General features: G+C 43.8%; 1 protein-coding gene across 2 annotated transcripts in view; it reads left to right on the forward strand.

Annotated features, from left to right (window-relative positions):
- wwox (WW domain containing oxidoreductase) overlaps positions 1-15,185 on the forward strand; it is a 137,739-nt gene that overhangs the window by 13,403 nt on the left and 109,151 nt on the right. The gene's annotated exons all lie outside the window — the stretch shown is intronic.

Genomic DNA, 15,185 nt, shown 5'->3' on the forward strand with positions numbered 1-15,185 from the left:
GTTGTCATTTTCTGTGGAGTTCATACAATAATAACACTGAAACATATTTAAAGAAAATAAAACATTGAAATTTTTCGTTGACTATAAAACTTATTTTGGCTCTTCCCTTAATTCTTAAGAGATTGCCTCAGTGGCTGGACCCGCATGTTTGATTTGGCACAAATTTTTACCTCTGATGTCCTTCCTGACACAGCCCCACGTATCCCGCGGATATGAGCCGCCTCCCGGTCTTGAACCATGGGTTACTTTTTGCTGTGGTTTGTGGAATGTACTGTTTTTGTGACATAATAGTTTAAAGAGTGTTTGTGTTAACTGGATGTTTTAGATTATAAAGCTCAAACAAATACGGGACAAGCATAACATTTATAATTTAGATTACTGCATAACCTACCTGTTTAGGGCTCTGCTACAAATAGAGGCCTTTTATTTTATAAGAGTGTGCTTTAAAGCAGCGGTCCCCAACCTCCGGGCCTCGGACCGGTACCGGTCCGTGAGTCGTTTGGTACCGGGCCGCGAGAGTTGAGGCTCAGGTGTGAAATGTATGGTTTTCAGGGTTTTTATTGGTTTTCAGCGTTATTTTGTTATTGTTTTTATTGTTAACTCGGTTTTCCTGGGTTTTTTCACGTGTTATGAATAAATCTTCTTTTTTTCGGTACCGGTAATAGTTTTATTTTGTTGTATTTATCCGCGACACCTTAAAGGCCGGTCCGTGAAAATAATGTCGGGCATAAACCGGTCCGTGGCGCAAAAAAGGTTGGGGACCGCTGCTTTAAAGCTTCAAACCCCGCTTCCACATTTCACAGGAGCAGTCAAATAAACTTCTGAATGAGTCTCTCTTTAAAGCAGTAGAGAGAGTGTTAAATGGAGAGAGGGAGAGGGAGAAAAAGTGAGAGGGCATCTGATAATTACCTGAGATTATTGCTCTAATATCGCTGCGCTTGTGACATGTCCCCAGATTTACGAGTGTGGGAAAATAAACAAGTGAAATGTGGGTGCTGGAGCAGAAAGAATAAGCCATTAGCACTGAGTTGATTACAGAGAGCAGGACTTGAAGAAGACGGAGAGTGGGTGCTCAGCGTAGATATGAAGAGAGAAGGAGGAAACGAGGGAGAGAGAGGAAAAGCGAGGGGGAGGGAGACAAATGCCTTTGAGCGGGAGTAGATCTGCAGTGTTTAAACTCACCAAAGTCTCTAATTGAAGTATGCCCCTGGGGCTGTCAGTGCTGCTCCACTCTGTGAAATCCAGTACTTTGACTAAATGAGTGAGGAAAAGCTCTGATCCAAGCACCAGATTTTGTTGTCAAATTGATTTTTTTTTAAAGCTTCACACCTGCCACAGAGTTATCCATGTTAGTAAATTAACAAATGGACGCTGCCCAGGATTGCTTTTAAAGAATAAACAGCTGTGACCTATGTGCCATAAATGCTAATCTTCCTTCTTTTTTGGTTGTACATTGGCATGTAGCATATGCAGATTGTCAGCAAAATTAATGACTGAGTTAATAGGGGTTGGTATAGTTCAAATAGAGCTGGAATGGAGAATTAGCATTCCCTAAGCCCACTCTATATTTCCTTTTCAAGGAATCCCCCTTGTTATAGGCTAATGAATAAAAGTCACAATATCAGAATAAATCTTTGCTGCAAATTCCCCCCTCTGGCGACATTATTAATAGATTCAGGAGAAGAATAGAGAGGAGGATTAATCTTTAAGATGATGGATGGGCTGTGCTTACCTTCCCATGCTCCTATGTTAAGGTCATTTTGATAAGAGGGTATATTTTGGGGTCCTCTGTACAAAAGGTCATCATATCTACTTCCAGGTCCCTCTCAGAGTTCCGCTCTGGCTGCCAGGAGTGGAACTGCTGTCCCGATTGCGCAGCACCTCTGACCTCTAACTACCTGCTTACTATTACGCTGTACTTTCTCTTTCTCTGCGTGTGGGCTCGCGTTGCTGTTCAGGGGTGAGAGTGATGGCTCGCTCGCAGCGCAGGGTGGTGTGGTTCAGCGTGGCGCCGTGTACCGACAGTAGGTATAATAGTGGGGTCGCTGATGGATAATGGGGCAGGTCAGAACAGGCAGGAAGAGCAGGGTCGGAGGGCTCATCCTTCCCAGCCAATCATAATGTATTCTCCCAAGAGTGGCTCCTGAACTTCTGCTTCATATTTAACTCTTCAGTCATTAATGCTTTATGTTGTAGAGCTTGTTTGGCACTTTAGTGATTATATTGCTTGTTTTTTTCCTACTTTCTTTTTATTAGTTTTCTTTCTTTCGTTTCTTTTTTTTTTTTAAACTTTGTTATTGCTCGTTACTGTTTTCCCGATTAGACTTTAGCGGCGTCTCCTATGCAGTCCTAATCCGAGTTGAATGTGCTGTTTTCTCTGCCTCTATTTGAGCTGTGAGGTGAAACCCCTCCAGCAGGCTCATTAGGGGAGTTTAGAGTGGCAGAGAGGGGATAAACATTTACCTTATGATTGTGTTTTACAATAAGCCTGATGCTGGTTGCCTTTATAGGGTTCAAAGGGGGCTGTCTTTACTGTGATGAAGCCACAGTAAAACCAAGGGAATAAGCAGCAGATGGGAGCTGGAGGTAGAACAGAAGGACATGGGAAGGCAGAAGGAGAAAATGCACAAGAGTTAAGCATGATAATAAAGATATGCATCAACAGTTATATTTGTGGTGCCAAAATCGTTTGAGTCATGCACACTAGTGCATGTAGACACTATGATGCCACCCACCCATTCAAACTACTCTTTTGGAGCTTTGAGTCTGGAATCTTGTTGTTGTTGTTGCTGCTTTTAAAACTGGATTTGACATTGTTGCTATAGTGAGCATACGTAATTGACAGTAATATTAAATAGGATGGTAAGTCTGATTAAAAACAAGTTTAAAAAGAATATATTTACAGAATAGACTAAACATCAATCGTCCCTCTAATTTTTAATGTGTCTGAGCGAACACACAAACTCCCTGAGCGATCCCTTGGACCACTGTGAGCGACATCAGACGTGTGCACTGTGGTCACGCCACCATCTAATCCATCCAAGTTACATGGTTTATTAAAATAATCAAATTACAGCATTTACATTTATGTTTATGTTAGACTACTTTTAATTAACTGCTTTAGCCCACTTACAATGAAAATGTAAAAAAATCTAGTCATTGACCTGTGTAGTATGTTAACACTATCCATCCATCCATCTTCATCCGCTTTATCCGGGGCCGGGTCGCGGGGGCAGCAGCCTAAGCAAAGAGGCCCAGACCTCCCTCTCCCCAGCCACCTCCTCCAGCTTATCCGGGGGAATACCAAGGCGTTCCCAGGCCAGCCGAGAGATATAATCTCTCCAGCGTGTCCTGGGTCTGCCCCGGGGCCTCCTCCCGGTGGGACATGCCTGGAACACCTCACCCAGGAGGCGCCCAGGGGGCATCCTTGTCAGATGCCCGAACCACCTCAGCTGGCTCCTTTCGATGTGGAGCAGCAGCGGCTCTACTCTGAGCCCCTCCCGGATGGCCAAACTTCTCACCCTATCTCTAAGGGAGAGGCCAGCCACCCTTCGGAGGAAGCTCATTTCTGCCGCTTGTATCCGCGATCTCGTTCTTTCGGTCACTACCCACAGCTCGTGGCCATAGGTGAGGGTAGGGACGTAGATTGACCGGTAAATTGAGAGCTTCGCTTTTACACTCAGCTCCCTCTTCACCACGACGGACCGGTGCAGCGTCTGCATTACTGCAGCTGCAGCCCCAATCCGTCTGTCGATCTCCGGCTCCCTTCTCCCATCACTCGCGAACAAGACCCCGAGATACTTGAACTCCTCCACTTGGGGCAGGAACTCATCCCCGACCCGGAGTGGGCACTCCACCCTTTTCCGGCTGAGAACCATGGCCTCAGATTTGGAGGTGCTGATTCTCATTCCCGCTGCTTCACACTCGGCTGCGAACCGTTCCAGTGCGAGCTGGAGGCCCTCATCCGATGAAGCCAACAGAACCACATCATCTGCAAAAATCAGAGATGAGATTCTGAGGCCACCAAAGCGAAAGCCCTCCGCCACTTGGCTGCGCCTAGAAATCCTGTCCATAAAAATTATGAACAGAACCGGAGACAAAGGGCAGCCCTGGCGGAGCCCATCACCCACCGGGAACGAGTCCGACTTATTGCCGGCAATGCGAACCAAGCTCTTGCAACGGTTGTATAGGGATCGAATGGCCCGTAGTAATGGGCCAGACACCCCATACTCCCGCAACACCTCCCACAGGACACCCCGAGGGACACGGTCGAATGCCTTCTCCAAGTCCACAAAACACATGTAGACTGGTTGGGCAAACTCCCATGCACCCTCAAGTATCTTTGAGAGGATAAAGAGCTGGTCCAGTGTTCCGCGACCAGGACGAAAACCGCATTGTTCCTCCTGTGTTAACACTATTGGAAGTAAAAATAACTTGAACTTTTTAACTTTATATATATATATATATATATATATATATTAGGGGTGCAACGATACACAAAATTCACGGTTCGGTTCGATACTTTGGTGTCACGGTTCGATATTTTTTCGATACAAAAAAATGTTCATGCCTTTTTAATTTGTCATTTATTAAAATTATAAATATATTTTTTAACTCAAAAGTACAGTTTTTAAATTTAACCCTAACCCTTGTGCGTGTTTTTTATTTTGACAGCGAATGCGCACCTGCGGACCACTTATGTGCAGCCCTGGTTATTTAGCTCGTCATATTGCAGCCACAGAAATTCTTTTGTCCATGAAACCATAAAGCTGCACTTTCTTTTTGCCTTATAGTCTGATTTGTCATAACTTCTCCGTTTTGTGGTAAGCTTTTCTTTGGCTGTCACTTCTTCACCCTGACCTGTCTTATTTGGCTCAGCAGAACTAAAATATATATCTGTCTGTGAAGGTCATCGTAGTCAAATATATATCCTGCTGCTTTTACACACGCACTCACATAAGCTCAGCGATTCTCTGCGCGATCAACCTCTCACATGTTTAAGCTGCGGGAGATTTCACTTGTCATGTTTGCATAGTAAGCTAACAATTAATAAGACGATGTCAGAGGAATTGGTGCACAAATTATCATCACTCACAGATCAGTGCTGTCATTGCAAAGTGAAAGCAAAAAAACAAGCGCAAATTCAAACGCGATTTCAATATGTCACATATTGACAGTGGCTCACCGATGCCAATGACATAATTATCCAGCTACATTTCTGAAAGAATGCAAAAGCATTGACATATATTTTTCCTTCCTACAATAGCCCGACGGGCAGGGCAGAGATAGATTTTGGTAGCCCGACTGAAAAGATCGCTAGCCCCGGGACGTCGGGCTAGCGATATTGCGAGCCCTGTATCTGATTGAGGAATCACTCATCTTTGGAAAAGAGAGTTTATTACAGAGAAATGTCTCTTTCCAAAATAAAAGCTATACTATCCGCTTCTTCTGGGCTATATTCTCAGCAGCATATTAAACAGCTGTCTAAATGACTCGGCTAAAGTTAGTAGCATGCTTGCTTGTTTTTTTTCTGCTTCCACTTGTCTTTGCACTAGGATGATGTTGGCGTAAATGTGCAGTCATATTCGTTGTGTTCCCACTAGTGCTTTCAGGTTAATCTCGTTGAAATGACCTTAACGCCACAACACGGCAAATCTCCGTTAACGAGCTACCACCGATCACTCCGTGCATGGGGCTAGACGGCCAACACGTTAACGAGCTAACTGCGCTAACACACTAGTTCCCACCCATGTAATTGAGCATTGCATGGCACATCCAACATACTGTTTTACTTTAGTGCATGACTCGCTTACCTTCAGGGTCATACGTCACATGAAAACCAAAATAATTCCAAACGCCAGATCTGAATGAGGGTGGGGGAGGTCCATGTTGTAAGGAGAGCTTAACTTCTGTCTCGCTAGCTTGCCCTGCGCTCTTCCTTCTGACGATGCTGTCTGTGTTGAGCGCTCAGTGAATCTGCGTTCGACTACTCCGCCTAGGCTGCACTGTCGAGCCTAGGCGGAGTAGTCGAACGCAGATTCACTGAGCGCTCAACACAGACAGCATCGTCAGAAGGAAAGTTGATAAAATAAATTAAAAATTTTGTATTGTTCGATACATATGCGTACTGAACCGAAAGTAGTATGAGTATGAGTATGTGGTCTTGTAGCTGCAAAGTTTTTTTTAAATGCAGCCAATGCGCTTTTCAACAAACATTTCAAACTATTTACAGAACAATCAGCTGTTCTGCATTAAATTTGATGCCACACAAATTATTTGTGCCACTCGAAAAAATAATTTCTGTCCACTATGAGATAAAGGAGAACAACACAAGCCTGATACCTGCAGGCTTGACAACAGGAGATGTATCACTCCTGTAAAACCTGTAACATTCAGCAGTCGCCTCATTGTTCTGACACACACAAAAAAACTTTTGACTACACTACACACTCACTTCACAAGATTTGCGCTAAACGTCTCAAATCTCTCACATCTCAAAACACCGCCGTCACTCCTAAAACTTTCCCCTGTTTCTTAACAACTAGATGCCACGTTGCCATATCATTGTTTGATTGGTCGACATGGTACTTTTTTCGATCACTAGGAAAGGGTGGGGTTTTTGGTTTCGTTTTTGCTTGCAGGTGGAGAGCGCTTTCAAGTGTTTTCCTTATAAAACGCCGTTTCTACCATTTCTTCCCGCAGTAAACATAAACAACGATAGTATTCAGGAAGAAAACCAAACATTGCATATTTTTTTTATCATAACTCTGGTTTTACGTGGCCTATCAACACAAAATCCAAACTGGTATAAAGTCCACACTTTTTCCGTCAGTTGTTCCGTCTGTCCTGCTCACATCTCCAATGGTTGTACACGTTGTCATTAACGTGGCTTCACTCCACATCAGCTACGCCGCTTTGCTAGCTAAAACACCGGTGTCGGCACATAAGGACGCTGTCGTAGCCTGTCAAGACGTTGATTAGCTGCGAATGTGAATCGCATTATTGGCTGGACAATGGCTAATTACTGGCTAACACTGCAATACAGAATTGTTAAAGTATTAATTTTAATTTCAATTCAGGTTTTTTTTTTTTTTTGTGCGCAATGCAGATTTTGTGTGCGCAGAGACCGTGCCAGCAGTGCGCAATTGCGCACGTGCACAGCTTAGAGGGAACATTGCTAAACATCCACCTACTTAGAGTGTCTTTTACTATAACTGAAGGCTAAGATAACCGTCCATACTTGTCTTTCCAAGCAGAATCTCTCCTAATAATGCCTGGATGTCTGGAATAGAATATAAAATCATAAACTGAATAAACAACAAACCCAACAAAAAAAAACTATAATGTTATCACTATGGAGGAAAATGGTTTCAAACACTGACACACACACACACACACACACACACACACACACACACACACACACACATACATACATACATACATACATACATACATACATACATACATATATATATATATATATATATATATATATATATATATATATATATATATTGTGCCAGGGTTTAAATATGTTTCTTCAGGTGTAAAATTTGAGATTTAATCACTGGGAATTTATTTTCTTTTGCAATTTTTGGCACATCCACATTAATTTCCTAGTATTGTCATCTAAGTTTCTCCAGGGAGCCTCGTTCAGATTTTTAAGCACTGCAGCTCTTGGCCTTTGCCTGACGCTTTAACTATATGCATTCTTTTCAATAGCCTTTTACCTACCCATCTCCTATTCCCCTCACAGTGTAAAGCAGGTTAAGTTGCTGGTTAACAACCAAAGTGTTGTCTGCATACCAGAGATGTATTTTTCCTGATTGCCTTTAAATTTATGCTTATCTTTGATTCCAGCGTCTCCCTCAGAGAGCTGTAATGGACTCCCCTGAGATGTAGACCACTGCTTGGTGGGCCAACCAAGGCCCTCGGCCCCTGAGTAGAATATAACATACACACACGTGCGCCTAGGTCCTTTTTTGTAACTTCTTTCCTTTTTTTTTAAAATCTAAAATGCTCATTTCCCCCATTGCCCCTCTCTACAAAACATGCTAATGAGATGCTTTGTAAGGGCGTTAATTAGCGAGTTAGTCACTGATTGCTGTGCTTGTTTTTGTTGTGTGTGCGCGTCAGGATGGGAGGGGTTGGGGTGGTGGGGTGTTAATATGGCTGTGTGCCGCTGAGGAGAGGTTCTGTCAGGGTCTGCTCTGGAACCAATTAGGCTAAAGCCTAGTGTCCACTGAGGCTGCTGGGAGAAAAAAAAGCCTGCTGCTTGCAATGTCAAACAGCAACATTAACACAGGCCAGAGAGGAAGAGCAAGACAGGCAGAGAGCTGATAAGCAGCGGTCATTTATACAGACAGGCAGACAGCCTAAAACACAGACAGTCCTTCACTGAATATGAAAATCAGGCAGAGAATGCACTCGTACCCCTCTACCCTCTACCATGGAGTGCTATCTTTGCCATTGTTATCAGTCCTTAAGATCTATAGATATATATGTATATATGCCTTTTTTTTTGCGGGCTGCTGTAGGATAAATTAAGATCCGAATCAATGGCACAGAATGTTCCTTTCCAAGCACCAGCTATTTCAGGTGGAGTAACTGAATTTTTTGTTTTTTTAACAAAGTGGAAATGGAAAATGTTTTAAAAGGCAGACAGGAAGAAGGCAGTCCAACCTTGATGTGAGTACATAATGCTGTGTTCCCATGACTTCCCGATGCGCCATCTTACCGAGGCACACTGGCTTCTTCCTGCTGGTGGCTTATGATTTATAAGATAATGCCACATGTTTATGCGTCATGGCCTACATACGGCAGTATGAGGTGGCAAAGTTCTACACGAGTCCCACGTTTGTTCTAGAAATCTTCCCTGCATGACTCTGTGTGTTGGGATACATGCAGGGTTTTCAAACCCTTTGCCGTCACCCCCACTCTACCTTTAACCTGAATCACACCGGTTTGGAAATTTGTGTGCGTGCCTCCGTGTGTCCATTTGCTCAGTGCATAACCTCCTGTGTCAGTCTGACAGGCCCTGTGCCCCGCTGGCCACCATGACATGCCACGCTATAGCCCGGCTTCTCTCTTTGGGCCAACATGAACTGACACTTGTGAAATGCTGACCTGGTCCGTCGCAGACCCTCCAGCGCCTTAGGATGCTGCTCTTTTAGTCAGTGTTCCTCACTTCTCCCCTCACTTCATCATTCCTTTATTTTCCCTTCTTTTAGAAGGGCCTCAAAAGTCCCTTCTCACTCACCTTTCAGACCCCTACCAGATTTTCCTCCTCTTTTATCTTCCTAAATGATTAAGGAAATTGCAGCCCATTTCCCAGGTCAGTGAGCAGGGCTGGAGCACTCTCTTCTGCTCCCAGAGTAACCAGTATATCATAATTAATCATTTTCAAATCCTCTATCTTGCAGATGCGAGTTCACACTGGTACACTGGTATCCCCACATCAACCTCTTCGGGGAGGATGCCGATTAAAGATGAACATATCAAGCAAAAATACTGCTCATATATATTTTCTTTTTTTTCTGGGGAGCTACAACATAAATAGACAATCATGACCTTCCCAACCAGTGCCAGCAGCTGGGAGACCTAATTCCTCCAGCTTGTCCTGTCTGTCCTGGCTCTCCTCCTGCTTTTAGATGCCCAAAAGACCTCACCTGGGAAGCCCTTATGACAGATGCCCCCTCAGCTGGCTCCCTTTGATGTATAAGGCTTTACTCTGAGCTTCTCCTGAAATGCTGAGATCCTCACCGTATCTCTCAGGGTGAGCTCAGACACCTTTGGAGGAAGCTCATATCCACCACTTATTCTATCAGTCTGTATCCACAGCTCATAGCTATTCGTGATGGTAGAAATGTAGATGGACCAGGAAATGAACTTTTCACCACAATCCACAGCATCTGCATCCCTGGAGATGCTGCACCAATCTGTCTGTCATCTCCTGCCCCATTCTTTCAATATGTGTGTGTAACACTGGGAGATACTCATTTTCTTTCTCATCTAGAAATGAGGCAATTTCTTCAGTGTGGGGTTTTGCTTACATATCACTGTTGGAGCTCAGATAAATCCAACGGAGATTGTTGCTGGTGATGTCAAGACTTGTACTTAAATAGCCCCTTAGGTTGTCTCCGGACCACAGCAACATTACACCTGCACCTCCCTCTGCTCATCCAATCGTCTCCTCAGGTGCATCCACTAAATCACCGAGGTAGAGGTGGTTCTCTTTTATTTCCAGGATTGTACAAATCGTTCTGTTTCTTTGCATATTAGCAGCATGAATCTGCCTCTCCAGGGAGAACTTCTCATCTCTCTTTATTTGCTTATTTGCTTGTTTTCTACTTGAGCGCTGCCTGCGAATTAGGATCCCCAGTTCCCTGCCTTTAACTACTTTCTACTCTAGCTTAAGAGCAGAAAGGATGGATTGAATGAAGGTGCACCCATGATATGTAAATTTGATGAGGAGACCCCCCCCCCCCCCTTTAACTCAAATGTATTCCCCAGCAAGTGACCACACAGGGCTAAGGAACAGCAATAAGAGTTACTGTAATATACCACTGAGGATTTCTTTGCATTACACAGGTGACGGTTCTAGTTTAGCTTGTGGGAATACTAAAGGAGGCTTTGTGTAGTAGAGACTATTAGTACAACAACCTTAAGAGTTGAATATCTTGAAGTTTTACAGTAGACCAGTGTGTGATTGTGCATCTTTGCAATACGCTCCTCAGGTTCAGTATGTATGTGCCCTCACATGAACAGTGCACACACACACACATTTGCATGGTGTGTATTTAAATGCTTAATTATGCATTTTGCATAGCTTTGGGACATGCATCACTCTTCCCAGACTGCTAATAAAGTGACCAGGGAGATGGGGAACCTAAATGAATCCTAAAGTGCCTGGCTTGCATTCCTCACTCTCTCCCTCTCTCTCCCTCAGCGCTCTGCTTAGTTATTCCAGCCCACCGTGAAAAGCTGTGTGCCGCTCAGCTCTGTTCCTCCTTATGTCTGTCTGCCGTAGCCAGGTGCTCTGTCTCCTGAAGAGGTGTGGCCTGCTCCTAATTGCCTGGACCACAGTGAACTATGGGCAAATGCTTTGTGTGAGGGAGCACCATGGAGGAATAATTTTGAATAAATCACGTAGTTAGCCGGTTGATATTTTCTGCTAAATAAGCACTTCAGCGGGCGTCTCACAAGGAGGTGTGAGCGTTAGAATGATGGGTCACTTGCCATAGGTCATGTTGGGGAGGATTTAAATGATTTAAATGATGTCACTGCCACTGAAGGGGACGGGTTCAGGAAGGATGTGTAAGGCAGCACCTCTTTGTTGTTTGAACCTGACAGATTTTCATCCTTCTCTCTTTCACTTTTCCCTCTGAAGGAGGACCCATTGCCCTGGGATGAGGGCTTCTTATGATGAGAGAGGTGAGAGGTTGCCTGGATCTCTTTCCCTCTTTCTCTCTCTCTCTTTTTCTGTCTGCCAGCAAAGAATGTTATTATTGAAGTCTGAGAAGTGCTGACCACAGAGAGACACGTCCAGCACACACTCTGTTTTAAATCAAGAGATGAGCCAATTGTAATAGACTGCAGTCAAATAGACCGAGGCTTAGTTGACGTCTGCCAAACAAGCAAGCATAGTAATGTCGAGTGCAGGAGCCATCTGGCAACGGCCTGTAACATTTATCTGCCATTACCCTGAGCTTTTTTAGCATTTTAGCACAGTTTGAAATTAGCATAGGCTCTCAGATCCCGAGATAAAGTTCATAGGCGATGCAGTAGGCTAATTACATGTAATTCTGTGTTTGATGTCTCTGTGAGATTGAAATTGTCGGATGCTGTCTCTTGTCATCATGAGATGGGAACCTAATGAGTGTATTCTGTGCCCTACAATGTCTGGTTGCATTTCGCATATGAGACAGAGGAGGGGGTGAAAACGGAGAAGAAGGAGATTGCAAATGTTAGTAGCGTGTGTCGGTTGAGAAGGACATTGGGATTTGTTCACTAATGAACAGACAAGTGTGTCATAACACGTCAACTGCTGGGATATCCGACTGTTCTGACGCTGTAAGTTACAAATTTCAAAGTCAGGCTGGTCATCCATCTCCACTTTCCACAAAGCACTCCGAAATAAAAGGATGACGTTATTACAGCTGGATGAGACTGGAACCTTTTAAAGATGTGCCTTTAAAAAGCAATACATACCTGCAGCTCTGTTATTTAATTTCTCCACAGTCAATATATGCAGTTGGATTTTGATGCTGAACTCTGCGTGTCATCTTTTTTGACTGTGCAAAGTGTTTTCTGCTTATATGGTTGTGTTTATAGGGTATATTCTGCAGTCTGGTCTCATGGAATGATACCAGTGAACTGCTTCAGGCATCCGAATAATCCTGCCCCAGGCACAGCTATCATTATTTTCTGGGAAGTTGTTTGTGTGCATGTGTGCATGTGCACATGTAAGTATGTATGTCTGCGTGTTTGTATGTGCTGTGACACGGAGTTAACACTGGTTTACAGCTTAATCAGTCTGTGTAACTGGATGCATATTTATCAGAGAGAAAATTCATGCTCAAAGAATTAGACCTTAGCCCATACATCATTATCAAACACACACCCACCCACACATGCATGCCCTTCAACACATACACAGACACACACACAGATCCACATTTCATTAGAGAGGCAGATTCAGGCAGCAGTAGATTAAAAACAACGTGTGTTTTTACAGGTCCATAAATCAAGCGCGGGACGAGGGGGATTCATTTAGAGAACACCAGAGTTGTGGCGTAGTTGCCCTCACGTGACTAATGCTCAGCTGCGATACTTTGATACACTGCCTTTTTATTAGTTTCATTCTCTCTTGCCCCATATCAACGATTATCTCTCAGCTCACATCTGACTCGTGGTCTACGTTATATGTTGAGTTCATTTTGGTGAGGAAAGAGCCAACATTGTGACGCACGATTATGCCTACATACGTGCGTGTGATTAGGCCTACACTACAGCTTTACCAGATTAATTGTATGGCATTGTTTGTGTGCTGTTCACTGGAAAAAGTCAGGTTATGTCCTTTGCTCTCTGCATCCAATGGGAATGTTAGATGATTAGCATCTAACATTTGGACTGCTCAGACTTACCTCTGTTTAAAAAAAAAAGTTATTAGTGATGCTCTGCAATAAAGGTAACACCCACACATTCACCACCGCTTCATCTGTCATACAGCTATTGTCTCAGCCACGCTGAGGCTTAGCTGTTTGGTCATGTGTGTCTGTGTTTGTGGGTGTGTAGCCCTGATTTTCAGCATGAGTCTGACACACGGGGAGCTAGTGTAATTTCCCCCTGCACTAAAACCCCCAACAAGTGGCACCAGGGGAGAGAGGAGCATATTACAAGTTCAAGCGGCTATGCTTTCCTTTACCTCAGAGAACTACAAGCGCTCCTGACCTGTGACCAGGCATAGCCTGTGTGTGTGTTTGTCTGTCTGTGTGTGTGTGTGTGCGTTTGTACGTTGAGGGAGGCTCAAAGGTGTCTGAGCTACCTTGCTGTTCTTTCAAAGTGTAAAGCATTTATTAGGGTCCAGACCTGTTTGGGGGGCCGCAGGGCAATATTATTTCATGTGTTCCAATTGAGGTGTGTGTGTGTGTGAGAAAGAGAGAGTGTGTTTTCTGTGCAACTTTTTAGATAACCAGCTCTATATAGGAGGAGGCTAGAAGGTGAACAGGTTTGGTAAATATATCAAATAACTCTGTAATAAAAACCCGCTGTAAACCAGTGAACACAGTTTGACCTTTGAACTCCAGCTCCCTCGGTCACAGTGCTATATGTAGACCACATGAAGCTCTGCTGATTAATTCTGCTGTGGACCATGAGGAGGAAGTATGTGTCTCAGACTTTGGCTTGAAACTTTTCTGTTCCATCTAATAAAGTGTATTAAGGAAACTGTGAAACCTTTCTCTCAAATAGTGGTGATCCATTTATAACTCAGAGACTACAGTAAAATTAACCACTATGTGTCACGGTAGGTTAATTTAAGTAAATTGAAGAAGACTCAATGAGAATGGCGACCATCTAAAAAGTGGAAATCGGGACATTCCTCTTCTCAAGTCTTTAAACCAGAAGTTTGTCTATGCATGAGTTATGATACAAAAAGAACCCATGAGATTCAGGTTACTGTAGTCTCTAGTGATTGAGGGTGGTGACATATAACCAGAGTCTCCTGACTGAGACTTTTGTGTTTTATTTCAGCCTCTAAAACAAAAACCAGCTCTAAATCTGCTTTGCCGATCTGTAGGGCTGCTGGCACCAGCCACCACTCCAAACCTCCCGAGGAACTTTTTGTTGTTGTTGTTGTTTTATGATGCAGACTTGGTATATTAACAGATTACCTGACAGCACAGCATAATGTGCTCTTAAGTCATTTAACATATTTCTGTGAGATCAGGCTGGTTGGAAAACTAGAAATGTGAAAGTCTGCTTTTGTCTCGCTTCATCTGATGTAACTTTGTGTTAAATCTTTCTTTAGGGTCATTGTGAGCTGCACGTGAGCTGTGCTAGAACAGCTGTAACTTCTGTCTAATTTAGCTTCTCATCTTCTGCTACAGGACATAATGATATGACAGCCCTTTGTCATTCCTACAGGTCTGTTTGTGGGAGCGAACGGTGAGTAGAGATAATTGCTGCCTCTCGTTTATCCTGTGAAGGGCACTTCTACATTTTAACCCAATTGCAACTCAATGGATATATAACTCAAGTGTGAGTGTAGGGGCCATGTGTACTTGGATATTTCCTTGGATCAGTTTGCTCCATTAATTTTTTGGAAACCAAATCTCTATTAGGGCTTGAATGAATGATCAACAAGAGCCAACTAGGGCAGTGTAGAAGACTGGACTTATGTGCAAAGGGAGGGAAAAAGTCATGAAAGTAAAGGGAAGAGAGGAAGATGGGGTGAAGAAAGGGAAGCATGGAGGAGTGAGGTGTGGTTACGTGGGGGTAGGGTGCAAGGATGCTCATCTATTACATCGCACAGGAGCCCAGGGGTCAGCTTCAGCAAGACGGATTCAGAGCTATTGGGTTTGGACTCCATCTCCCATAAATCCTGGCACGTGATGCTGATGGATGTGGGCCATAAAGCCTCCCGCGCTGACATGTGGAGAGCAACATGGGAGAACCATGGG

This window comes from Aulonocara sp. 'chitande type north' Nkhata Bay, linkage group LG7 (assembly GCF_057382095.1).
Source record: "Aulonocara sp. 'chitande type north' Nkhata Bay isolate Kocher_YH1m ecotype deep benthic linkage group LG7, A_spYH_male_GT1.1, whole genome shotgun sequence".
Taxonomy (NCBI): Eukaryota; Metazoa; Chordata; class Actinopteri; order Cichliformes; family Cichlidae; genus Aulonocara; species Aulonocara sp. 'chitande type north' Nkhata Bay.